This window comes from Hypanus sabinus, chromosome 2 (assembly GCF_030144855.1).
Source record: "Hypanus sabinus isolate sHypSab1 chromosome 2, sHypSab1.hap1, whole genome shotgun sequence".
Classification (NCBI taxonomy): Eukaryota; Metazoa; Chordata; class Chondrichthyes; order Myliobatiformes; family Dasyatidae; genus Hypanus; species Hypanus sabinus.
Window position 1 is genome coordinate 209,064,368 of NC_082707.1, and position 27,433 is coordinate 209,091,800.

Sequence of the window (27,433 nt, forward strand, 5' to 3'; positions counted from 1 at the left end):
TTGGGTGTTGTGTAATAACCCAGATCTTATTAGGGAGCTTAACATACAGGAACCCTTCGGAGGCAGTGATCATGATATGATTGAATTCATACTGCTATTTGAGAGGAAGAAGCGTAAGTCACATGTATCGATATCGCAATAGAATAAAGGATTTACAGAGACATGAGAGAGGAGCTTGCCCAGGTGGATTGGAGGAGGATACTGGTCGGGATGATGGCAGAGCAGAGATGGCTGAAGTTTCTGGGAATAGTTCACAACGTGCAGGATAGAGATGTGCAACGGAGGAAGAAGTTCTCAGATGGCAGAGATGTGCAACTGTGGCTGACAGAGGAAGTTAAGGACTGCATAAAAGCCAAGGAAAGGGTATATAAGGTAGCAAAAGTGAGTGGGAAGTTGGATGATTGGGAAGCTTTTAGAATCCAACAAACTACTACTACTACATCGACTCAGGCCTAGGGGGCCAGCGTCGGGCACAATGACGGACTCTCCACTACACCCTCTCCCTCATCAGTGTGTTCAGTTCATCTACGTTAGCCACGCCGCTATCTTCTAGGAGCGTGTTGACCATAGTCTTGGGAGGGCGCCCAGGGTTCATCCTCCCATGCTTGGGCTCCCATGTGATGACTAGGCTGGCAGATAGCTCAGGGTGGCGTAGACAGTGCCCTGCTAGTTGCAGTCTTTTTGCCTCAATTTTAGTAGTGAGCATCGGTAGCTCGTCATAGAGCTCGACGTTCGTCATGTGCTGTTGCCAACTCACATCAAGAGCCATCTGGAGCATTTGTGTATAGCAACCATATAGTGACTTTCTCATGATCTTGGTGAGTGTCTACATCTCACATCCGTATGTGAGAATGGACTCTGTGACTGCTATGAAGATCCTCTTTTTGAGCTCTCTGTTTAGATTCGACCTCCAGATTTCCTTCATGTCGTTCATAGCCCTCCACGCCAATGCCTTTCGTGTCTTTATATCCTTCTCCAAACTCATAATTTTTCACCCAAGGTACTTTAAGTCAAAGACTTGCTTAATGGTGTTATTCTTTATAGTCTTGAGAGTACCTTCGTTGCCATGTACTCTGACTTTTTAGCATTTATGTGAAGTCCAACTTTATTGCACTCAATTTCCACTTGTCAGTAGCAGCTGTGCTTCCTCCATCTGGTCAGAGAACAGGACTATGTCATCTGCAAAATCGAGATCTGTGAGTGTAACTGATCTGACCCTTTTTGTTCGTCTTGTTTTTATGGTAAAACCAAGCTTGCCGTGATCTTTGGTAGCTTGACGTGGAGCGTAATCAAGGATGATTATAAAGATGTAGGGTGCCAGAGTGTCTCCTTGCAGCACACCAGCTAGGAGCTCGAACACTGCTGTTTCTCCGTCTGGGGATACAACTTTCACCATGGTCTTGGTATAGCTGGACTCCATTGCTCTCAGTAGATGGTCTGGCACTCCGTAAGCTTTCAGGATCTTCAGCATTTTACCTCAGTGAATGGAGGCAAAAGTTTTGCAAAAATCAATGAAAGTAAGCACGGCTGGTAGGTTGTTCTTGACTTCCTCGATGATTCTACGGAGAGCAAGTATTTGCATTACTGTTGTGCGCTTCTGCTGAAAACCATTCTGATTGAATCTTAGCTTAGGGTCAATCCAATACAAGGCCACTAAAAAAGCTATAAGACGAGAAAAGATGAAATATGAGGGCAGACTAACCAATAATATAAAGCAGGATTCCAAAAGTTTTTACAGTTATATGAAGGGTAAAAGGGAGCTGAGAGTTGATATTGGTCCACTGGAGAATGATGCTGGTGAGGTAGTAGTGGGGGCGGGGGGCAGGGGGAGGAACACAAAGAAATGGCAAATGAACTGAATCGGTACTTTGCATCTGTCTTCACTGTGGGAGATACTAGCAGTGTGCCAGAAGTCCATGAATTCACAGAGCAGGAATGAGTGTCTTTGCTATTGCAAAGGAAAAAGTGCTAGGCAAACTCAAATGTTTTAAGGTGGATAAGTCACTTGGACCAGATGGACTACATCCAGGAGTCCTGAGAGAGGTTGCTGAAGAGATAATGGATACATTGGTCATGATCTTTCAAGAATCACTTGATTCTGGCATGGTCTTGGAGATTGCAAATGTCACTCCACTCTTCAAGAAAGGAGGAAGGTTTTTTAAAAAAATAACGGAAATTGTAGGCCAGTTGGCCTAACCTCAGTGGTTGGGAAAGTGTTAGAGTCCATTATTAAGGATGAGGTTTTGAGGTACTTGGAGACTAATGAATAAATAAGTCAAAGTCGGCATGGTTTCTGTAAAGGGATCTTCTCTGACAAATCTGTTAGAGTTCTTCAAAGAAGTAACAAGCCAGGTGGACAAAGGGGAGGCAGTGGATGTCATTTACCTGGATTTTCAGAAGGCATTCGATAAGGTGCTACAGGTTGAGTCTGTGGTAAAGAAGGCAAATGCAAAGTCAGATTCAAAACCAGAATCAGGTTTATCACTGCCATGTGTTGTGAAACTTGTTAACCTAGCAGCAGTTCAATGCCATACGTAATATAGAGGAAAAAACAACAAAGTAATAATAAATAAATCACTAAATCAATTACAGTATACATATTGAATAGATTAAAAATCATGCAAAAACAGAAATAACATACAGTTGACCCTCTTTATCCATGAGAGATTGGTTCCGGGACCCCTGCGGAAATCATAATTCACGGATGCTCAAGTCCCTTATTCAACCTGTCTCAATACGGTGGATCTTAGGACCCAGCGGAACCCAAGACCTTATTTAACCTGTCTGAGTGCGGTAGACATTAGGACCAGCGACAGAGATCTGAATCCGCAGTGTGTCTGTTCATGAAAATAATCACGATAACGATTGAAAATAAAGCGTAAATAATAAAGCGATTGGAAAGAGGTGAAACGTCATTGGAAAAGCATTAGGCTATGTCGGTCAACAATCAGAACAATTTTAAAGGATAAAGTGAGAAAGGCTGTGCCCCGATGAAAGCTACAATTATTACTAAGCAACGCAGTAGTTTAATTTTTGGGGTTTGGGGTTTTTGATCCTCCACATCAACCCGGCATGGTGGAGCGTGCACTCCATAGTAATCTGTCACTAGATTCTCGTGAACTTGTGTTCCCGAGCCTTGCTCTGAAACATACGTTCTTAAGTGTTTCATATGCATAGAAAGGTAAAATATATACTGTATACGAAGATAAACGTTTGACTAACTGATGCTAAATAATACCGGATGTACCTGTTCCGACTTACTTAGTTAAAAGAACTTGCGATTTTTTAAAATCCCGATCCACGATAACCTACGCACATCCTCCCGTATACTTTAAATAATCTCTAGATTGCTTATAATACCTAATACAATGTAAATGCTACGTAAAATAGTTGTTATACTGCATTGTTTAGGGAATAATGACAAGAAAAAAAATTCAGTACATGCTCGAACAACAAGTGCTGGAAGAGCACTTCCAGGTTTTGGTGATTCGCGGTTGGTTGAATTCACGGATAAGGAGGGCCGACTGTATATTTAAAAAGTGAGGTTGTGACCAAAGCTTCAATGTCCATTTAGGAATCTGGTGGCAGAGGGGAAGAAGCTGTTCGTGAATCGCTGAGTGTGTGCCTTCAGAGTTCTGTCCCTCCTAACTGATGATAACAGTGAGAAAAGGGGATGCCCTGGGTGCTGAAGGTCCTTAATAATGGACACTGTCTTTCTGAGACTCCGCTCCTTGAAGATCTTGGTACTTTGTAGGCGAGTACCCAAGATGGAGCTGACTAAATTTACAACCCTCTGCAGCTTCTTTTGGTTCTGTGCAGTAGCCCCTCCATACCAGACAAAGATGCTGTCCATGGTACATCTATAGAAGTTTTGAGTGTATTTGTTGACATACCAGATCTCTTCAGACTCCTGATGAAGTATAGCCGCTGTCTTACCTTTATAACTGCATCAGTATGTTGGGACCAGGTTAGAAGTTGGATAAGGAGAGGATGTTTCCAATGGTTGCAATATCCAGAAGTAGAGGTCACAGCCTCAAAATTGAGGATCAAACTTTTAGAACAGAGGTAAGGAGGAATTTTGTTAGCTGGAGGGTAGTGAATCTATGAAGTGCTCTGCCACAGACTGCAGTGGAGGCCAAGTCTGTGGGTATATTTAAGGTAGAAGTTGATAGTTTCCTGATCAGTCAGGGTATTACATACCCCGTAACTGGGTCACTTACCAGCAAAGATAGAGAGGTCCATTGAAGTCTGATGGTACTATTTTTAACAGTATTTATTGATAAAAATACACAAAAAGAATATCAATGCAAACATACAGATAATATACGTCGTCAATACTAAATCTAAAAGCGCGGGTATAATAATACTCAATAAGAAATAGCTCTATCGTTGTCTAGGGGGATAATGTATTGTCCGATGGAAATATAAAAGTCACTTTAGTTCATTCAAGCTGTAGGCTGCAGCCTTCTTTGGTTGGAGAGAAAGTCGGAGGTTTAACTTGCCTATTCCTTTTATGATGTCAATCCTTCGAGAGTCGTTGGGGGACTGGTTTCCCCTTTGTGGTTAGCTAAAGCCGTGCTTCCGTGGCAAGACCCACCAATTCCGAGGCAAATGGAAAGGGATGCACGTGGGCTTGCCACCGGCTTTCACTATTACGCTGTTACAGGAGTTCTAGCTTTTCTTCTGGTGTGTCTGAGGGGCTGTTCCCACAGACCCTCTTTTATCCTGACTCACAGGGTCTCAGATGTCAATCAGGTTGGGATGATGCAATCCCTCCACCAACCCCCCCCCCCCCCCCCCTCGGTTCATTGCCTGGGGGCTTCGATGCATCGTACAGGATTCAATACACAATTCCGTCTCCAAGAGACAATAGCCGGTATCAATGGTTCCCCCTTTCGGAGGCCAGGACATATTCCAAACTCTTTGTGGATTCTGCATGTCTTTCTCTCATTTCCTTGGTCTCCTGAACTGACTCAATAGTGATCTTGCGATTCTCAAAAAGGAGGGGGCTACCCCGCACCTTTCAGCCCCTCAGCTGTGGCACATTCGTAACAAGGACATCAAAGGATATGAAAAAAAGGCATGTGTGTGGGGTTGAGTGGGGTTCGGGATCAACAATGATGGAATGGTGCAGCAGACTCAATGGGCTGAATGGCCTAATTCAGCTCCTATGTCATGTCTTTTTCCTCTGTTCTGAGGATATGCCCTCTGCCCTAGACTCCACACAATAGGAAATGTCCTCTTTTGTCATTGTTGTATTGCTATATCCTTGAGGTTTTTTTGTACTCCTTTACAACAACTGAGCATGGAAGTTGAGATCAAATTCTGAATCTCATCTTATCTCCTCACCATTGTGTAGACTGATATTTAACATATAATAGCAGGAAAAGCTTATTGAGAAAGTAAGGAGGCATGGGATCCAAGAGGACATTGCTTTGTGGATTCCTAACTGGCTTGCCCACAGAAGACAATGAGTGATTGTAGACTGATCATATTCTTCATAGAGGTCAGTGACCAGTGGTGTGCCTCAGGGATTTGTTCTGGGACCCCTGCTCTTCGTGATTTTTATAAATGACCTAGATGAGGAAGTGGAAGGATGGGTTAATAAATTTGCTGATGATACAAAGGTTGGGGGTGCTGTGGACAGTGTGGAGGGCTGTCAGAGATTACAGCGGGACGTTGATAGGATGCAAAACTGGGCTGAGAAGTGGCAGATGGAGTTCAACCCAGGTAAGTGTGAGGTGGTTCATTTTGGTAGGTCAAATATGATGACAGAACATAGTATTAATGGTAAGACTCTTGGCAGTGTGGAGGATCAGAGGGATCTTGGGGAACACTTTGCATCCAGTGACCACAATGCTGTTAGTTTCAAAGTAAATATGGAAAGAGAGTGGTCAGGTCCACAAGGTTGAGATTCTTAATTGGAGAACGGCTAATTTTGATGGTATCAGGAATGATCTGGCAAGTGTGAATTGTCTATTTTCTGGCAAAGTTGTACTTGGAAAGTGGAAGGCCAACAGATATGAAATTTTGAGAGTACAAAGCTTGTATGTGCCTGTCAGAATAAAAGGTAAAGATAACAAGTGTAGGGCACCTTGGTTTTCAAGAGATATTGAGGCCTGATTTAGAGGGAAAAAAGGTGCGGAGCAGGTATAGGCAGGTAGGTGCTTAAGGAGTATAAGAAATGAAAGAGAACACAAGAAAGAAATCAGCAGGACTAAAAAAAGGCATGAAGTTGCCTAAGGGATTCTACAGGTATGTTAAAAGCAAAAGGATTGCAAGGCAGAAAATCGATCCTCCAGAAGATCAGAATAGTAATCTATGTATGGAGCCAAAACAGATGGGGGAGATCTTAAGTGAATTCTTTGCATCTGTATTTACTTGGGAGATGGATACAGAGTCTATGGAGGTGAGGAAAAGTAGCATCAACTTCATGGAGCCTGTGCAGATTTCAGAGGAGGAAGTGTTTGCTACCTTGAGGTAAATCAGAGTGGATAAATCAGAGTCTGACAAGGTGTTCCCTCTGACCTTATGGGAGGCAAGTGTAGAAATTGCCGTCATCGATTAAAATCATCCTTGGCAACAGGAGAGGTACCAAAGAATTGGAGGATGAGCAACATTGTCCAAGAAAGCTGTAAATGTAAACTAGGAAATTATAGGCCAGTGAGGCTGACATCAGTTGTGGGAAAGCTACTGGAAGGTATTTGAAGGGACCAGATTATGTGAGAATTTGTTTAGACATTGACCGATTAAGGATCGTCAGCATGGCTTTGTGCATGTTAGGTCATGTTTAACCAATTTTATAGTTTTTTTTCAAGGAAGTTACCTGGAAATTTGGTGAAGGCGCAAGGCATTAGAGGGTGTCTAAATGGACCAGCAAGGCCTTTGACAATTGCCGCATGGGAGGCTGGTCAAGGAGGTTCAGTCGCTCGGTATTTAAATTGGATATGTCATTGGCTTTGTGGAAGAGGCCGGGCAGTGGTAGTGGAGGGTTGCCTTTCTGTCTGGAGGCCTGTGACTAGTGGTGTGCTTCAGGGTTTGCAGCTCTGTTCTTTGTTGTTTGTCACTTATATCAATGATGGATGATAATGTGGTTAACTAGATCAGCAAATTTATGGATGACACCAAGGTTGGGGATGTGGTAGACAGTGAGGAAGGCTATCATGGCTTGCAGATGGATCTGCATCAGCTGGAAAAATGGGCTGAAAATGGCAGATGGAATTGAATGTAAACAAGTGTGAGGTTTTGCACTTTGGTAGGGCCAGCCAGTGAATGATAGGGCACAAAGGCATGTGGTCGAACAAAGGGTTCTGAGAATACAAGTACGTTCTTCATTTCAAGTGGTGTCACAGGCAGATAGGATTGTAAAGAAGATTTTGGCACATTGGCCTTCATAAATCAATGATTAATTACAAATGTTATGTTTATGATGTTACGTTAACAAAGGGATCACCAACCTTTTTTGCACCATGGACCGGTTTAATATTGACAATATTCTTGCGGACCGGCCGACCGGGTGGGAGGGGGGAGGTGTTAATCACGACCAGAAGATGGGTGATAAATCACTTATAAGTGGCTAATACCCTCAATTTTTTTTCTAAAAGGGTTTATCTAACGAATTTAATACTAAATACACAGCTTATATTTTCCTATAAAATCATTGCAACACACCAGTAAGAGGACAAGGTAAGGGCCGGAGGTCCCTGTGCTGGGGCTGCGGCGGTCGCAGCCGGAGAGTGAGTGAGGAGTGACAGGGCACGCGCCCACCCGCCCCCAGTAGGTCGGTAGAATCTTATCGGCCCACAGAAGTTTGGCTGGAGGGATGACTTTAGTAGATCGCAGCGAGGTAGCTGCTGTGCTACTTACGAAACCCTGTCCGCCAGGTGAACACCAAGAAATTTGGTGCTCTTAACTATCTCTACTAAGGAGCCATCGATGTTCAGCGGGGAGTGGTCGCTCCGTGCCCTCCTGAAGTCAACAACCATTCTTTTGTTTTGTTCACATTCAGAGACAGGCTGTTGGCTCTGCACCAGTCCGTTAGCCACTGCACCTCCTCTCTGTAAGCTGACTCATCGTTCTTGCTGATGAGACCCACCACGGTTGTGTCATCGGTGAACTTCATGATGTGGTTCGAGCTGTGTGTTGCAACACAGTCGTGGATCAGCAGTGGACTGAGCACGCAACCCTGGAGAGCCCTGGTGTTGGAAATGCTGCTCCCGATCTAGACTGACACACTGAGGTCTCCCAGTCAGGAAGTCTAGGATCCAGTTGCAGAGGGAGGTGTTCAGGCCTAATAGGCTCAGCTTTCCACTCAGTTTTTGAGGGATGATTGTGTTGAATGCTGAACTGAAGTCTATGAACAGCATCCGAACGTATGTGTCTTTATTGTCCAGGTGGGTTAGGGCCAGGCGGAGGGTGGTGGCAATGGTGTCATCTGTTGAGCGGTTGGGACGGAACACAAACTGCAGGGGGTCCAGTGAGGGGGAAGCAGGGTCTTGATATGCCTCATGACAAGCTTCTCGAAACACTTCATGACGATGGATGTAAGTGCAACGGGACGGTAGTCATTGAGGCAGGACACTGAAGACTTTTTTGGCACGGAGACGATGGTGGTGGCCTTGAAGCACGTTGGAACAGTGGCGCTGCTCAGGGAGATGTTGAAGGTGTCAGTGAGAACATCTGCTAGCTGGTCTGCACATCCTCTGAGCACTCTACCAGGAATGTTGTCTGGTCCAGCAGCCTTCCTGCACAGGGTTCTCACATCGGCCACAGTGAGACAAAGCACCTGGTCATTTGTAGGAGGGGTGGACTTCCTCGCCGCCACATCATTTTCCACCTCAAATCAGGCGTAGAAGTTATTCAGCGCATCTGGGAGGGAGGCATCACCTGCACAGTCAGGTGATGTTGTCCTGTAATTGGTGATGTCCTGGATGCCCTTCCACATGCGCCGCGTGTCACCGCTGTCCTGGAAGTGACTGTGGATTAGCTGGGTGTGTGCACGCTTTGCCTCTTTGATGGCCTGGGACAGTTTGGCTCTTGCTGTTGTTAGAGCTGCCTTGTCGTCTGCTCTGAAGGTGGTGTCATGGGTCCTCAGCAGCGCACGCACCTCCGCAGTCATCCATGGCTTCTGGTTAGCGTGTATAGTGATGGTCTTGCACAGAGTAAATCATCAATGCACTTGCTGATGTAGCTGGTCACTGATGCTGTGTACTCCTCTAAGTTGGTAGAGTCACCATCGGTTGCAGCCTCCCTGTACATGTGCCAGTCAGTGTGCTCAAAGCAGTCTTGAAGAACAGAGATGGCTCCTGCTGGCCAGGTTTTCACCTGCTTCTGAACTGGTCTGAAGCACCTGACGAGCGGTCTGTATGCTGAGGTTAGCATAACTGTGCACCAGCTCTGCATCTTACTCAACAAGCGAGGGAACAACATGGTACACAGTTTCATCACATCAAGTAATTCAGTGAAGGGGTAGACCCGCAGTACACCTGACGTTCAAAATATCCAGCCATGTCTTGCCATCTTAAAGACAATGGATGATCAATCATACCTTTGGTTGGACCTGGGGAGGCCGTTGCGACTGTGCACACCACCATAAGACCACAAGACATAGCAGCAATATTGGGCCATTCAGCCCATCGAGTCTGTTCTGCCATTCCACCACGGCTGATCCTGGATCCCATTCAATCCCATACAATTGCCTTCCTGCCTTATCCTTTGATGCCCTGACTGATCAGGAAATAATCAATTTCTGTCTTAAATATATCCATGGACTTGGCCTCCACTGCAGTCTGTGGCAGAGCATTCCACAGATTCACTACACTTTGGCTAAAAAAAACTCCTTCTTCCTTCTGTTCTAAAAAGTTGCCCCTCAATTTTGAGGCCTTGTCCTCTACTTCTGGATAGGAAACATCCTCTCCACTTCCACCCTATCTAGTCCTTTCAACATTTGGTAGGTTTCAATGATATCCCCCAGCATTCTTCTAAATTCCAGTGAGTACAGGCCCAAAGCTGCCAAATGCTCCTAATATGTTAACCACATTCATTCCCGGTATTATCCTCGTGAACCTCATTCTATTCCACAGAATGTTGGAGAAGCTGTAGCTACCCGTCTCACTATACAAATTGTTAAATCAAATCCACAGTACACACATGCTGTCTAACATGATTATAATTCTGCAGACACCCGAGGGCAAACATTTCCAAATATAAGCTGCAAACCAGCTACGCCTTGCACAAATTCACATCAACAAAACACACTGGAGGAACTCAGCAGGTCAGGAAGAAAGGGGAATAAACTGTCATGTTTCCGGCTAAGATCCTTCAACGGGATTTGGAGGTTCACATCACTATGTTACAGCAAGAAGAACAAAACACGTAACATACTGCTGCTATGTCTTGTGGTCTTATGATGGTGTGCACAGTTGTATTGAGAGCATCCTGAGCAGCTGCATCACTGCCTGGTTCAGAAATTGCACCATCTTGGATTGCAAGACCCTGCAGCGGATAGTGAGGTCAGCTGAGAAGATCATCGGGGACTCTCTTCCCACCATCACGGACGTTTACACTACACGCTGCATCCGCAAAGGAAACAGCATTATGAAGGACCCCATGTACCCCTCATACAATCTCTTCTGCCTCCTGCCGTCTGGGAAAAGGCTCCGAAGCATTCAGGCTCTCACGACCAGACTATGTAACAGTTTCTTCCCCCAAGCTATCAGACTCCTCAATACCCAGATCCTGAACTGACACCTTACCCTATTGTCTTGTTTATTATTTATTGTAATGCCTGCACTGTTTTTGTGCACTTTATGTAGTCCTGTGTAGGTCTGTAGTCTGGTGTAGCTTTCTCTGTTATTTTTTTTACATAGTTCAGTCTAGTTTTTGTACTGTGTCATGTAACACCATGGTCCTGAAAAACGTTCTCATTTTGACTGTGTACTGTACCAGCAGTTACGGTCGAAATGACAATAAAAGTGACTTGACTTGGTGCACAATCCAACAAAAGGTGCAAATGATTGTCTTGGATGTTTTAATTGTAATTTCAAGACCCTGTTGGGAGATTGGTGATGTAGAATAGTTGAACTATAGTTCACTGGTGAGACCGACAGCGGTGGACTTGTGTGGCCCTCATGCTGCGTGATCACCTGTTGCAGCTGCCCAAGAGAAGAGTTGAAGTAGGGTGAGAGAGAGCAAAGGCACCTGTGGGCACATTGGAATCTGTACTGGGTTGAAGTGCTATTTCAGATGTGAAAATCTGATCCGGACTATGAAATAAAGCTAGTTTGCTCTCTAAACTCTCCTTTACCTGCTTACTTTCTGCACAGCCTCTCCAATTCCCAGAGCAGTCAGGTGGCTGACAGTGTCTTTGTCAGGTACGTAGATGTGGAAAAAGATACAAGGTTCATTCTTCTTTATTTAAAAAAAAATCAAGATAGATAATCCTATCATCCAGCTGAATTTTTCCCCAGTGTTATAAGGAGGCATATTGTTGCAATAATTTTGAAGATGTGTCTCAAGGCAGCAATTCCATTTGGTGAAGTAGTGCTCAGCTCTTGCTATTTGATTTCTTCCTGGAACCTCTTGGTGATTTTATAACTGCTTTATCTGATCCATGAATGGTTGAAAAAAGATTAGGTAAGCTATTTTTTTGACAATGAAAATTTTAAGCCAGCTTGTATTCTTAAAGGTCTTTGCTATTTTGTTAAACTGTGGTACAGCTGCTCGGCTTTGTGGCTTGAATAATATTAAAATAATTAATTCTGTTATGTCATTGAGGGGGAAAAACATGTAAATTTTTTCCATCAGGACCAAAAACTATAATCAGAACAATCATACACACATTTGTTGGCTGATCTACAGATAATTAATGTATTTAAATTGGTGTTTTTCTTAAGTTGCAAAAACACAAAGTACCCACATTACTGCATTTTTATGGTTAATAATACGTGAGGCAGAGATAGGGTAGATAAGTGAACTCTTTTTGCAGGTAACGAGAATATCAAATTCAAGAGAGCATGCATTTAAGGAGTTTAACAGGAGTTCTGATGGGTACGTTGGTAAATTGTGCTGCTGGAGTTGGTGGAATCAAATATGGAATTCTGGCTCATGGACTTTTTGTCCCACTCCCATTAGGAAGGAGGCAATGTAGCTTTCATATCAGGATCACCAGACTCAAAAACAGCTATTTTCCCCAAGCAGTAAGGCTGATCAACACCTCCACCACTAACCCACCCCTCCACATTCCTAACCACCACTACTTTATCATTTCCTGTCAGTCTCTTTATGTACAGACACTCCTGTGCTTAGTGTCACTTTATGGTCAGTCGATAGTGCCTTGAAAAATGATTCAGCCCCCAGCCGTTTGTTCATATAAACGAGTATTACAGCCAGGGATTTTGATCAATTTAACTGAATTTTTATTTATGAATCACATGCACCTTTCTTCACAGTAGAGTCCAAAAAAAACAGAATTGTAAAGCATGAAAAACTAAAATTTGAAAATTGAAATGTCACCAGTTCATCCCTCTTTCCTCAGTACTTAGTTGAACCACCTCTTGCAGCTGCCAGTGGTCTTTCTGGATAAGTTTCCATTATCTTTGCACAATATGATGGTGCTAGATTTGCCCAAACCTCCTTGCAAAATGGCTCAAGTTGCCAGGTTATTTGGGGAGCAGTGGTGGTCAAGAATCTTGAGGTCTCACCAGAAATGTGCAATTGGATTAAGGTCATGATGCTGGGCCGCTCAAGGACTTTGTGGCAGCTCGCCCACACAGCAAGTGAACCAGCTCCAGCAGTTGCGGGTGAGTCTGCAGCCAGCGGCAAACGAGAGGGCTCTGATTGCAGGGCAGACCTCGGCCTGGAAGCCAATGTCACTTCAGCTCCGCAAAGAGCAGGGGGATGCTGGGAGCAGGCACATAAGTGTGCGCAGATTGAAAACAGTAAACAGTTCAACCAGACCCTGCTCGACTCAGTGTGTTGCTTTCACTTGTTGCGTATCAGTGCGACTACATTGGTGACCCCGACGGTCTTAACGACATTTGGACCCAGCATGAACTACTCGGCTCTGCAGAATGCAATTTCCCTTAAACTGCCAACCTTCTGGACGACTCAACCCCTGGTCTGGTTCAAGCAAGCAGAGGCCCAGTTCCAGGTCAGGCAAATTGTCTCAGATGCCACCAGGTATTACTGCATGGTAGGTGCCCTCGACAAGGAGACAATGGGCCGCGTTATTGACTTTCTGCATTGGCCCCTGGCAACAGACAGGTATGAGGCACTCAAGGCCCTGTTAATCCGTACATTTGGCCTCTCCCACCGCGAACGGGCCGCGTGGTTACTGCATATGGACGATGACCTTGCCATCAGCCCTGATGAGCGACATGCCAGCACTGGCAGGTGGCCATCAGCCTTACCTCCTTTTTGAACAGATCTTCTTGGAGCATATGGCAGAAGACATCCGCCTCCTGCTAGCAGATGAAGACTTCAGAGACCTTCGCAGGGTGGCTGCCCGCGCAGACGTGCTTTGGCGCGCCAAACAGAATGGCGGAACCACCATCGAAATTACTGCTGAGGCACGGCTGAAAGCCCAGCCCTCCCACACCCCAGCAGCGGAGCACGTAACACCCACACCAGGGGACGGCACCACTTCTGAGTCTTGGTGTTTTTATCATCAAAGGTGGGGTTCCGGGGCCCGCCGCTGCGGACTGCCATGCTCGTTCCAGGGAAAACACCAGGACCAGCCGTCGCTGATGGCTAGGGCAGCTGGACACTGTGATAGCTTCCTCTGTTTGGGACAAGCACTCCGGGCATAAATTCCTGGTGGACACGGGGGCGGAAATCAGTGTCCTACCCCCCTTGAGCCACAATACCCAAACTAGAAGAACAGGACCAGAAGTTACGGCAGCGAACAGCAGCACCATCCACACCTACCCCTTGCAGTTCGGTTCCAGCCGCTTTACATGGACATTTACACTGGCCGCAGTATCACAGCCATTGCTGGGTGCAGACTTCCTCTGCGCGCACTGCCTGCTCGTGGATTTGAAGGGACAACGATTGGTCGATATGAAGACGTTCCAGACTTTCTCCCTCAGTGAGACCAGGTTATCGGCCCCACACCTGGACTCCATCATGTATTCTGACAACGAGTTCGCCAGAGTGTTATCGGAGTTCCCATCTATCATAATGCTGCAGTTTTCTTCAACAGCCCCCAAGCACGGCGTGATGCACCACATCCCCACGCAGGGACCTCCCCTTCATGCCCGGGCCCGCAGGATACCGCCCAACAAACTCCGCCTCGCGAAAGAGGAATTCAAGAAGGTGGAGGAGATGGGGATTGTGCGGCATTCCGACAGCCCGTGGGCCTCTCCTCTCCATCTGGTGTCCAAGTCCGCGGGAGGGTGGAGACCTCATGGTCCGAGGGTATCGTCAGCTCCCAGTCCACCCGGATGATGTACCCAAAACAGCCCTCATTACCCCCTTTGGCCTGTTCGAGTTCTTCAGGATGCCGTTCGGGTTCTAAAACGTGGCGCAGACGCTCCAGCGCCTGATGGACGCAGTAGGGCGAGATCTGGACTTTCTGTTCATCTACCTGGATGACATACTTATCGCCAACTTCTCCCGCCAGGAACATCTAGCACATTTACGCCTGCTGTGCCACCACCTAAGTGACTATGGCCTGGCTATCAAGTGCCAGTTCAGCCTACGCGCCATTGGGATTGACCGCCATGGAGCTGTGCCCCGCCAGCAAAAGTTGAAGCCATCCGCCGACTTGTCAGACCCAGCACTGTTAAAGACCTGCAGGAATTTGTTGGGATGGTTAACTTTTACCATCTTTTCCTGCCCTCAGTGGGGCAGATCATGTGGCCCCTTTTCAGCTTGATGTCCAGCAAGGTCAAAGAGGTCACCTGGACAGTGGAGGCAATGGCGGCTTTCAAACAAGCCAAGAACATGCTGGCAAATGCCGTGCTCCGGGTCCACCCCCGGTTGACATCCCCACTGCCCTCACTGTGGATGCCTCCGCGGCAGTTGGCAGCATGCTCAAGCAGCTCATCGAAGGCCAGTGGAAGCCACTCGCTTTTTTCAGCCGGCACCTACGACCCCCGGAACTGAAGTACAGCACTTTTGACAGGGAGCTCTGGCCCTGTACCTTGCTATCTGGTGCTTCAGGTATTTCCTGGAAGGGAGGGAGTTCACGGTCTTCATGGACCACAAGCCCCTCAGTTTCACGTTTGACCACAACATCAGTTTCCTTCAGTAGAAGCCTCTCCGTGGCTGTATGTCTCTCCCAATGACAACACACCTTTCTGAGATATGGGGCAGTAAACTGTTGAAGATGTTCCAGGTGTGGCCTGAGTATTATCTTACAGGCTCAGGATTATCTCCCTGTTTTTATATTCTATTCCCCTTGAAATAAATGACAACATTGTGTTTGCCTTTTTCATAGACTTGACTTGTAAATTAACCCTTCTGGGAGCCTTGCACGAGGACTACTAAGTCTCTCTGCACCTCTGATATTTGAATTTTCTCCCTTTGTTTTAGTTGCCTTTTGTTGGATTTCAAAAACTTCGCTATTATCCAACTTTCCACTCAGTTTTGCTACCTCATATGCTCTTTCCTTGGCTTTTATGCAGTTCTCAACTTCCCGAGTCTGCCACAGTTGCCTACCCCTGCCATTTGAGAACTACTGCATCTGTGGGACATATCTATCCTGCACCATGTGAACTATTCCCAGAAACTTTAGCCATCTCTGCTCCGCCATCATCCCCGCCAGTATACTCCTCCAATCCACCTGGGCAAGCTCCTCTTGCCTCTAATTCCTTTATTCCATTGCGATATTGATATGATTTGTGCTTCTCCCTCTCAAATTGCAGTATGAATTCAATCATGTTCTGATCACTGCCTCTTAAGGGTTCCAACACCCAATCTCAGACAGCCTTTCCCCGAGTAGGCACAAGCTGCTCTAAAAAGCCATCTTATGGGCATTCAATAAATTCCCTCTCCTGCGCTCTGACACCAACCTGATTTTCCCAATACCTTTGTATATTGAAGTCCCCATTCCATTTGTGACATTACTCTGAACTCCACCCACAAAAATTCAACATTCTCTGACCCTACGTCACCCCTTTCTAAAAGATGTAATTCCATCTGTTGTCAACAGAGCCACATCACTGTCTATGCCTTTCTGCCTGTCCTAACATCAAAGTCATATCAACTAGTCTCTAATTACACCAGTAGTTTGTCCACCTTATTCCAAATGTTACGTGCATTTAAATATAGCATCTTCAGTCCCCCATTCTTCGCCCTTTTGAATTTTGCCTCTGTCTGCATTTGTACCCAGTCGTTGGCTTGTCCTTCCTGACCATTCATGTTACACTCAACATTTGCTGTAAGCCTGCCGGTTCATCCTCAGCTCTTGTAAACCTGCTCGCAAACATATTGGACTCCTCAGCTTCAAGTGCAATTCGTCCCTATTGTACAGGTCCCACCTCCCCCAGAAATGGACCCAACTATCCAGAAATCTGAATCCCTGTTCCCTATTCCAATTCTTCAGCCCCACAGTTATCGCCACCTCATTTTATTCCTATCTTCACAGATGTGTTGTATAGATTTACGCCACCTGTACCTCTTCATGTTGATGTCAAAATACGACCATAAAATACAGGAGCAAAATTGGGCCATTTGGCCCATCAGGTGTGCTCCACCATTTTATTATGACTGATCCAATTTTACTCTCAATCCCAGTCTTCTGCCTACTCCCAGTATCCCTTCATGCCCTGACCAATCAAGAATCTATTGACCTCTGCCTTAGGCAAACATAAAGACTTGGCCTGCACAGTTGCCTGTGGCAAAGAATTCCACAGATTCGCCACTTTCTGGCTAAACAAATTCCTCTTCATCTTTGTTGTAAAAGGGCACTCCTCTATTCTAAGGCTGTGTCCTCTGGTCTTAGACTCTCCCACCATGGGAAACATCCTTTCCACATCCATTCTGTCAAGACCTTTCAACATTCAATAGGTTTAAATGAAGTCACCCCTCGTTCTTCTGAATTCCTGCAAGTACAGGATGGGCCATCAGACGCTCTTCATACGACAAGCCTTTCAATCCTGGAATCATTTTTGTGCATCTCCTTTAAACCCTATGCACTTTTAGCACACCCTTTCTGAGATAAGCACCCAAAACTGCTCACAGTACTCCAAGTGAGGCCTCACACCGCGGTGCTTTATAAGGTTTCAACATGACATCCTTGCTTTTATATTCTATTCCTCTTGGAATTAATGCTAACATTACATTTGCCTTCCTCACCACAGACTCAACCTGCAAATTAACTTTGGGAATCCTTCACAAGGACTCCCAAGTCCCTTCAACTCAACTTTTTTTGTATTTTCTTGCCATTTAGACAGTCAACCCATTCATTTCTTCTACCAGAGCGCATGACCATACACTTTCCACCACTGTGTTCCATCTGCAGTTTCTTTGTCCATTCTCCTAAGTCCTTCTGTAGCCCATCTTCTTCCTCAAAACTACCTATCCTTCCACCCTTCTTCAAATCACCTGAAAACTTTGCAACAAAGCCATCAATTCCATCATCCAAATTGTTGATATGTAACGTAAAAAGAATCACTCCCAACATAGTCCCCCAGTGGAACCTCTAGTCACCGACAGCCAACCCACTCTTCCTTCTGCTAATCAGCCACTGCTTTCTTTTATGCTAGAATCTTGCCTGTAATACCATGGGCTCTTAGCTTGTTAAGCAGCCTCATGTGTGGCACCTGGACAAAGACCTTCTGAAAATCCAATTACACAACATCAACCAATTCTCCTTTGTCTATTCTGTTTGTTATTTGTTCAAAGAATTCCAATAGATTTGTCAAGCAAGATTTTCCCTTGAGGAAACCATGCTGACTACGGCTAACTTTATCACGTTCCTCCAAGTATCTTGAGATCTCATCCTTAATAATTGACTCCAACATCGTCCCAACCACTGAGGTCAGACTAATTGGTCTATAGTTAACTTTCTTTTCCCTCTCTCCTTTCTTGAAGAGTGAAGTGACATTTGCAATTTTCCAGTCTTCCGGAACTATTCCAAATTCTAGTGATTCTTGAAAGATCATTACTAATGCCTCCATGATCTCTTCAGCCACCTCTTTCAGAATTCTGGGGTGTACACTATTTGGCCCAGGTGAGTTAATCTACCTTCAGACCTTTCAGTTTCTCAAGAACCTTCTCCCTGGTTATGTTAATTTCACACACTTCATGCCCCTGACACCTGGAACTTCAACCATGAAGACTGATGCAAAATTAGTTCATCTGTCATTTCGTTATCCCCCATTACTACCTCCCCAGCTTGATTTATGATGAAGAGTAGCCCGGGAGGGGTAGATGCGCATCTGTCCATTTGAGAGCTGGGTTAGATCAATCTTCATCTGACATCTCATCCACAACTCTCGACACGGGTGGCTCTTGAGTTGGCATCGCCTGATGGAGTCCTTGCAGCACGCAACCTTCCACATGACGTCAACACGTCCAGGTCATGGAGGATCCAGCAAGTTGCCATCCAACTTCTCTCTTCTGCTGTACCTACTGACTTCTTGAGCACATTATTTTAACCGGAATATTACCTCTGATAGATCCTTGCATATCAATCAAACAAACTGACTTCAGACAACACCACAATACCAGTGAACAAGTTCATGTACTCACAGCGTGCATGAAATCAGGCTTTGAAGCCAAAAAGAAAACCGGAGCAATTTTTATTGATTTGTCCGATGAGTACGACATCATTTGAAACCAATGGTTAATGTTAAAACTAGCCCGAATTATCCCAAGTAAAAAGATCTCCTCCACAGAATGACAGGCTTCTTTCTTCACCTGCTAAGGAAGTGGCACTAGTCACATTGTGAACTTCTATAATGGCGTCCCCAAGGGTCAGTCTGTCTTCAGCTTCGTTCAGTGTGTACCTTAGTGAACTCCCTGAGACCAAATCTGCTAAATTTGGATACACTGATTAATGGGCCATAGACTTCCAATTGAACAATGTCAAATCCATGGGGGGTGGGTGGGGGGAGGAGAAGAACCTTGCCCAAGATATCAACTCCCTAATCAGCTACTTCTCAAAGTGGTACCTAAATATGAATGTCAACAAAACAGAAACTTTCATATTTTATCTGGACAACCAACTAAACAAACTTAAACTTAATATCCAACTAAGCGACAAACAGCTACTCAACGATCTACACCCAAAGTATTTGGGAGTCACATTCGATCAAGCTCTCTCGTACAAGATCCATATTCAAAATGTTGCAAAGAAACTAAAATCCAGAGCAGCCACAATCAGTAAGATTGTAGGAACTAAATGGGTGCTAACCAGTCAATCCTACGAACATCTAGCCTGGCACTATATTTCTCAGTTGCCGAATATTGAGCACCCACCTAGGAGAGAGTGCTCACACAAACATCATTAATGCATAGCTCCATACTACTTTGAGAATAATCTCAGGAGCCCTAAAATCCACACCTGTCCGATGGCTCCCAACAATGAGTGGAGAAATAGCACCCCGAAGATCCATAGAAGAGCAGCTTCAGCAAAATTCTACATGTGTAACCAAAATATGCTCAACAACATACCAGTTCATAAACTCATTAAAAATGCTGTTCCAACTTCTCGACTCAAATCTCAAAAACCTTTCTACAGCTTGAGAAAGCTGAACTCATGTGATGGCCACATTTAATGGCGCCAATACAAGTACACCAAGACCCCTCTCCCCACCCCCGTCGGAGATCTGATCAACGACCCCACCTCGCTCCTCCCGGACTATACTGCAGCTCCCAGAAAAAAGTGGGCAGCCACAAATAGACTCGGACGTTGACATGCAAAAAAAGTGCAGACACTACCTGACAAACCCCAGCTTGCCTCTGTGGTGCCTCAACCCAGGACGTCTTCCACCTGGTCCAAAGATGCCCTCTCACCAAGATCCAGGACGGCTTTGCCACGGTCAGAACTAGAGGAGTGGCTTGACAAAAAACAATTAGAGATGTGAAGGGAAAAGTACCTGCCTTATGAAACAACAACCTCCCCAGCATCGTTTTCTGGTTTCTCTTTACACTTCATGTATCTGGAAAAACTTTTGGTCTCCTCTTTAATATTATTGGCTAGTTTACTTTTGTATTCCATCTTTACCTTCCTCACTTTTTTAGTTGCCTTCTGTTGGTATTTAAAAGCTTCCCAATCCTCTAACTTCTGACGAACTTTTTGCTCTATTGTATGTTCTCTCTTTGGCTTTTATGTTGGCTTTGACTTCTCTTATTAGCTATGGTTGTATCAGCTTTCCTAAAGAATACTACTTCGTCTTTGTGATGTATATATCCTGTGCCTTCTGAATTGCTTCCAAAAATTGATCCATTGTTGCTCTGCTGTCATCCCTGCCGGTGTTCTTTACCAGTCAATTCAGGTCAACTCCTCTCTCATGTCTCTGAAATTCCCTTTACTCCACTGATACATCTAACTAGCTTCTCCTCCTCAATTTCAGGGTGAATTCAGGGTCATAAGATCACTTGCTCCTAAGGGTTCTTTTACCTTGAGGTCCCTAATCAAATCTGGTTCATTGTGGAACACCCAATCTAGAATAGCTGATCCCCTAGTGGGCTCAACCATGAGCTTCTCTAAAAAGCCATCTTCTAAGCACTCTAGAAATTCCCCATCGTATAATCCACCATCAGCCAGATTTTCCCAATCTACCTGCATATTGAAATCCCCCATGACTATTGTAACATTCAGCACCCACACCGCGCGCACACAGACACACACAGACACACACACACACACAGACACACACAGACACACACACACAGACACACACACACACAGACACACACACACAGACACACACACACACAGACACACACACACACACAGACACACACAGACACACACACACAGACACACACACACACAGACACACACACACAGACACACACACACAGACACACACACACAGACACACACACACAGACACACACACACAGACACACACACACACAGACACACACACACACACACAGACACACACACACACACACAGACACACACAGACACACACACACAGACACACACACACAGACACACACACACACACACACACACACACACAGACACACACACACAGACACACACACACACAGACACACACACACAGACACAGACACACACACACACACACACACACACAGACACACACACACACACACACACACACACACACACACACACACACACACACACACACACACACACACACACACACACACACACACACACCCCCCCCCCCCCCCCCCCGGAGAAACTCAGCAGGAGGTCATTGGAGAATTTGGAAGAAACCCGCTTGGTCATATCACAAACCTGCAAAACCCATTCAGAGGACCAGAGGTCGGTATTGAACTTGGGTCACTGGAAATGGAGACTACAGCCACAGTGCTATTACCTGTGCAGTGATGCTGCCAAGACACTCCTGTGCACCTTGCACTCAATATCAGTAAGACCAAGCAACTAATTGAGGACTTCAGGAATTGGTAGTCGAGGGGGAACACAGCACTTCTCATCGAGGAATCAGCAGTGGAAAGAATGAACCGGTTGAAGTTCCTAGTTGTCAGCCTCTCTGAAGATCTATCCTGGGCTCAACATATTGATGCAATTACAAAGAAGGCATGGCAACAGCTCGATTTCATTTGGAGTTTGAGGGAAGTTGGTATGTCATCAGAGACTTTTGCAAATTACTACCGATGTACCATGAAGGGTATGTGACAATGGTGCCAGCGAACAACGTGACTGAGAGTGACATCCTCCAGACAGGTCATGAAACTATTTATTTCATTTTTTTCTTTCAAGTTTGATTCTGCCACTGTTGAAGCCTGTAATCTACAGTTTGATGGTGTGTTAATCCAGCAGATTGGGCACTCTGGCATATTGCTGTCTTCTAGGGCATTCCAGGAGGCCTGGAGGCTACAGTCAAAACATGTGCCTCAAGGCCAAGAAACCTAGAGATGGGGCCCTCTTCGCGCCTTTGCCCTCCCTCCCCATTACAACAAGCCTAACTTAATCAACTGCATTATTATTTTAAACAGTAAAAAAGATGAAAATACCCAAATATATAATGTAATTGAAGGAACACATTGCATTTTGAGAAAATCAGCAGAAACTAAAATACCCAATAGCATAACTATTAATACAATAAAGTATGGTTTTAAATCAGGGTGTTACATGTTTATTGCTTTAAACTGACCCACCAAGACCTGGATCGTTCCACTACCATACTCCCTGCATCACGACATGACCATGTGCAAGTCAGCACACCCTTGCCTGGACAAGACAGCTTCACAATGCTGGTTTTGGTTAATTCTGCAGGGGCCTGTGTAGAGTAATGTAAAGGGTGACAGATGACAACTTGTTGATTATAGAAACTGTTCTACATACACAAACACCATCATTGAGTTGTGCTCACTTTTAGAGACAACGTCTGACATAATGACATCAGTATAGGATGACTGCTTTTGGTTTGTTCGTAATGGAAGTAAAGAACTGAGACTTTTATTAAGCACAAAAAATGACTCTTGTCTGTTTTATTCACAAAATTGAAATCGTGGCTGGGAGGGGTATGGAGAGCAGTGGTCTGGGTGTAGGTCTGTGGGACTAGGTGTGTTAATAGCTTGGCATGGATGAGATGGGCTGAAGGGCCTGTTTTTATGCTATACTACTTTGACCTGGTTTTTACAGTAATTGGTTGACTGGTTGCCCCAGGATGATGTGTGGTCCACAGGTTGTTTGAAATGGTTCTAAAGAACCTGTGATCTCCTGGACCAAGTGAATATGCAAAAGGTATGAGGTGAGATGAAAAGGGGGTTTCATAAGTAAATGGAGCTTGGAACTGGAGGGAGGAGTGTCTTTTGAACTTGGTTTTATTTGTATGTTTCCTGTTTCAGTGACCAGACATATCCACCACAGATAGTGATCCTGTAGCAAAGAATTCCATAGATTCTCCACTCTGGCTGAAGGCAATCCTCCTCATCTCCGTTCTAAAAGGAAGTCCCTCTATTCTGAGGCAGTGCCCTCTAGTCTGTGGTGGGGGTGTCTAAGTAAAGTGGTGAATCTGGAATTCTTTGCCACAGGCAGCTGTGGAGGCCGTCTTTATATATATTTAAGGCAGAGCTTGATATTTTCTTCATTGGTCAGGTTCTGAAGGGATATGGTGAGAAGGCAGGAGATGGGGCTGAGAGGAAAAATAGATCAGCCATGATGAAATGATGGAGCAATTTGATGGCTAAATTACCTAGTTCTGCTCCTGTATCTCATGGTGTTGACTGTGGCTTCTATGAAATCTCCTGAAGCCTGCTGATTCCCACCCACTAATCCTCTTCCATGTGATGTATCAGTATTTTGGGCATTGAATAATACTCTGGGTGTCTGTAATTAAGAGTGATTAATTCATGCCTTTTAGTAGACGTCTATCAGATTGATCCTGTGGTAGGTGGTGAAAGAACCAGCGCATAATATAAACCTACTGGACCATCTGTGATGACATATCTGGTACAAATGTATCTCTCTATAATGGTATTGATATTGAACAGTTATATTGAATAGCTTGGATTACTGCAGTGCACTTTCTGCTGGCCTGAAGCAATCTGTTAACAAACTGCAACTCATTCAGAATGCTGCTGCTAAAACCAGGATGTGGGAACCTACCACTCCCATCCTAGCTACTCTGCATTGGTTTCCTGTATGTTTCAGAATTGATTTTTTTAAAAGTTCACTGGTTTTTAAAGCTCACAATGATCAGGCACCAGAATACCTCACAGAATCACTTTTGTTTTATAATCCTGCTTGAGCTCTCAGCTCTTCATCTGCTGGTCTCTTGTAGTTAAACAATCACCCCCAAAATAAAATTGGCAGGTCAGGTTTTTTTTGAACTACACTCCTAAACAGTAGAACTCGATACCTAAAACTATAAGGGATGCAGACTCAGTTGACACTTTTAAACATCAGCTCTTAACCTATTTATTTAACCTTGCTTTTAACTGACATTTTGTCTTTCATTTTCGTATTTATTTTTTGTTTTACTTTTATGTTTACACTTTATCCCATTGTAAAGCACTTTGAACTACATCATCTGTATGAAAAGTGCTCCATAAATTAATATTTAATTCAGAGGTACAAGTAAGTAACAGACCCTTCTGGCCCAATGAGCCTACTCTGCCGTATTTTACCCATGTGACCAATTAACCTACTAGCCTGTGCATCTTTGTATTGTGATTCTTCGAGGAACTGGGGCACCCAGAGGAAGCCTACACAGTGACAGGAGAGCTTACAAACTTACAGAGAACTGTGGGAACTGAACTTGGAGATAAAAAGCGATGCAGTAACCACCATGCTATGGTGCTGCCCTATTGTAAGAGACAAAATCCTCCATTATGTTGTGTGTAATTACAAATATGCAAAATGGGATACTGAGAGCAAATACTCCAATTCACAGTTGAGGCACTGGGTTATGAGCAGCAGTAAACATGAATTTCACACAGTCTGATCGTTGGGGCCTGCTAGACTGAGGGTGTGGGGGGGGGGGGTGGAATCTCGTCAGCAGGTACAGAAGAGCATACAATGCCGTAAGACATAGAAGCAGAATTAGGCCATCGAGTCTGTTCTGCTATTTCATCATGACTGATCCATTTCCCCTTTCCCCCTCACCATACCTCTTCATGACCTGCCCCAGCCCCTTTTCCCTCTCTCACCTTATCTTTTTGCTTACCCTTTGCCTTCCTCTGGTGATCCTCCCCCCACCCCCTTCCATGGCCTTCTGTCTTCTATTAGATTCCCCTTTCTCCAGCCCTGTATCTCTTACCAATCAACTTCACAGCTCTTTACTTTGTCCCTCCCCTTCCCGGTTTCACCTATCACCTTGTGTTTCTGTCTCCCCTGCCCAACTTTTAAATCTGCTCCTCATCTTTTTTTTTGTCCAGTCCTGCCTAAGGGGTTCAGCCCGAACTGTCAACTGTACTTTTTTCCATAGATGCTGCCTGGCCTGCTGAGTTTCTCCAGCATTTTGTGTCTGTTGCTTGGATTCCCAGCATCTGCAGATTTTCACTTGTTTGTACCTAAAAGTGAATCACAACCCGGTAGAGCTGCAGCATAGGACTGAAGTGCTCACCATACAAGACAGTATGCAGTAAATACAATTAAGTCCTCCACAATCGTGCAAGTCCCAGGCATAATTATTTTATTCCGATATACAGCATGGAACAGGCCCTTCTGGCCCACCCTGCCATGCCCCCCAGCAGTGCACTTATTTAACCCGAACCAAATCACTGGACAGTTCACAATGATCACTTAACCTACCAGCTGGTATGTGTTTGGCTGTGGAAGGAAACCCACATGCACACGGGCAGGAACACACACACTTGTTTACAGAGGATGCCCTGTCCTGTGATAGTGTCGTGGGAACTGCTACAGTACAGTTGTTCCTCACAGCAGTGGCCCATAAGGCTGAAGAATTTGCAAAACTCTTATCAGGATTGCAAATAACCCATCTTTACTTCTCTGTGGTCCCTGAGATGACCTGGTATCAAGACATGTATGAAAGCTCTGAATATAAGAAAGGAGAAGGGTCTCGGACCAGAGCACACAGCTTCAGAATAGAGGAACATCCCTTTAGAATAGATAAGGAAGAATTTCTTCAGCCAGAGAGTGGTGAATCTAGGGAATTCATTGTCAGAGATGGCTAAAGTGGAGGTTGATAGGTTCTTGATTAGTCAGGGTGTCAAATGTTACAGGGAGAAGGCAGGAGAATGGGATTGAGAGGGATAATAAATTAGCCATGATGAAATGGTGGTGCAGACTCAATAAGTTGAATGGCCCAATTCTATTTCTATGTCTTCTGGTCTTAAAATGGGACCAGGGAACACCCTGATAATGATGAAAGTGCACTCAGAGCAGTTACAGTTCAAGTAGAATTACTGCACTGGCATTAATTTTAAAAAATGTGAAGTTTCCCAGCTACATCATAGTCACAAGAGGCAGGACTATTTAAACTGAGTGAAATGTTACTCATTCAGTTTACTCTGATATGATGGAAGATGATGCCGATGGTCCAGCATTTGCCACTATTCTGCTGACTTGCAAATTTCTTCAGACGTACCATGGGGAGAATTCTAATTAGTTACATCACCATCTGGTATGGAGGGTAGCTATAAGGTGAAACCTGAAACCAGGTGGGTAGGAAAGGTAAAGGGCTGGAGAAGAAGGAATCTGATGGGAGAGGAGAAAGGGAAAGAGAGTTCCCAGTGGGAGGTGATGGACAGGTGAGAAGAGACAAGAGGCCAGAGTGGGGAATAGATGAAGAGGGGAGGGGGAGGGATTATTTTAAACCGGAAGGAGAAATCAGTATTTATGCCATTAAGTTGGAGGCTATCCAGGAAGCATATAAGATGTTGTTCTTCCACCTTGATGGTGGACTCATCTTGACACATGTCAGAATGAGAATCGGAATTAAAATGCTTGACCACTGGGAAGTTCTGCTTTAGGAAGATGGAATGGAGGAGCTCAACGACATGACATATACCAGCGATATTAAACCTGATTATGATTGTATTTTGCCAGTACTGCTAGGTTCCAGATCTGAATGTAGCATTAGATCAAAATAAGATCTTTCTGAGTTACACCACCTTTCTGAAATGTACAGGTAAAGAGAAGCAAGGGAAAATTCCCCATGGCCAGGCATACACTTTATGCAACAGAAGATGGCTGTGATTGTTGGAGAACAAGTATCTGAACCCTGGGACATGGCTACAGGGTTTCTCTGGTGCAGAATTCAGGTACTTCATCCATCACTGCCATCATTGGAAGACTTAAAGTGTGGATGTTCCCTGAAATTCATTTTCTTGTGGCCATTCACAGTAAATACAAGCAAACAGAATAGAATCAATGTAAAACTGCACACAAGACAGACAAGCAACCAATGTGCAAAAGGTGACAAACTACAATACCCCATTCCGAGGGAAGAAGCTGTTATCCAGTCTGGCAGTCGTAGGCCTGATGCTCCTGTACCTGGGCAGATCAAAGAGATTGTGGGGATTCTGAACAATGTTTCGGCCCCTTCCTATACAATGGTCCCAGTAAATGACAGTATGGAGGGGAAGGAGACCCCAGTGACCCTCTTGGTCGTTTTCCTATCCCGAGACTAAAGTCCTCAAATCCAGGCAAATGAAGGGAGCATTGGTCATTTTTTATAATGCTGCATTGTTTCATTTTTGGATTTATAAATTTGATCCTAGGCCTTGTTCAGTGTCCGAGTTCACTGCTGCCCTGTTTGAGTTAATGTGATCAAGTTTTCACCTTAAATCTTCCAGACATCTACTTTGGATATTTTAAAAGGGGGAAAATAAAACTGGAATGGAT

General features: G+C 44.8%; 1 protein-coding gene across 5 annotated transcripts in view; it reads left to right on the forward strand.

The window, feature by feature from the left end:
- The window catches only part of btbd7 (BTB (POZ) domain containing 7), a 97,898-nt gene that overhangs the window by 12,749 nt on the left and 57,716 nt on the right, over positions 1–27,433 (forward strand). Inside the window, exon 1 of one of the 5 annotated variants that reach the window (XM_059962752.1) lies at positions 24,277–24,431. The exons of the other annotated variants lie outside the window; for them this stretch is intronic. The gene's annotated coding sequence lies outside the window, so the exon portion shown is untranslated. Of the gene's footprint in view, positions 1–24,276; positions 24,432–27,433 lie in introns of those variants that run through there. 5 annotated transcript variants of the gene reach the window in all.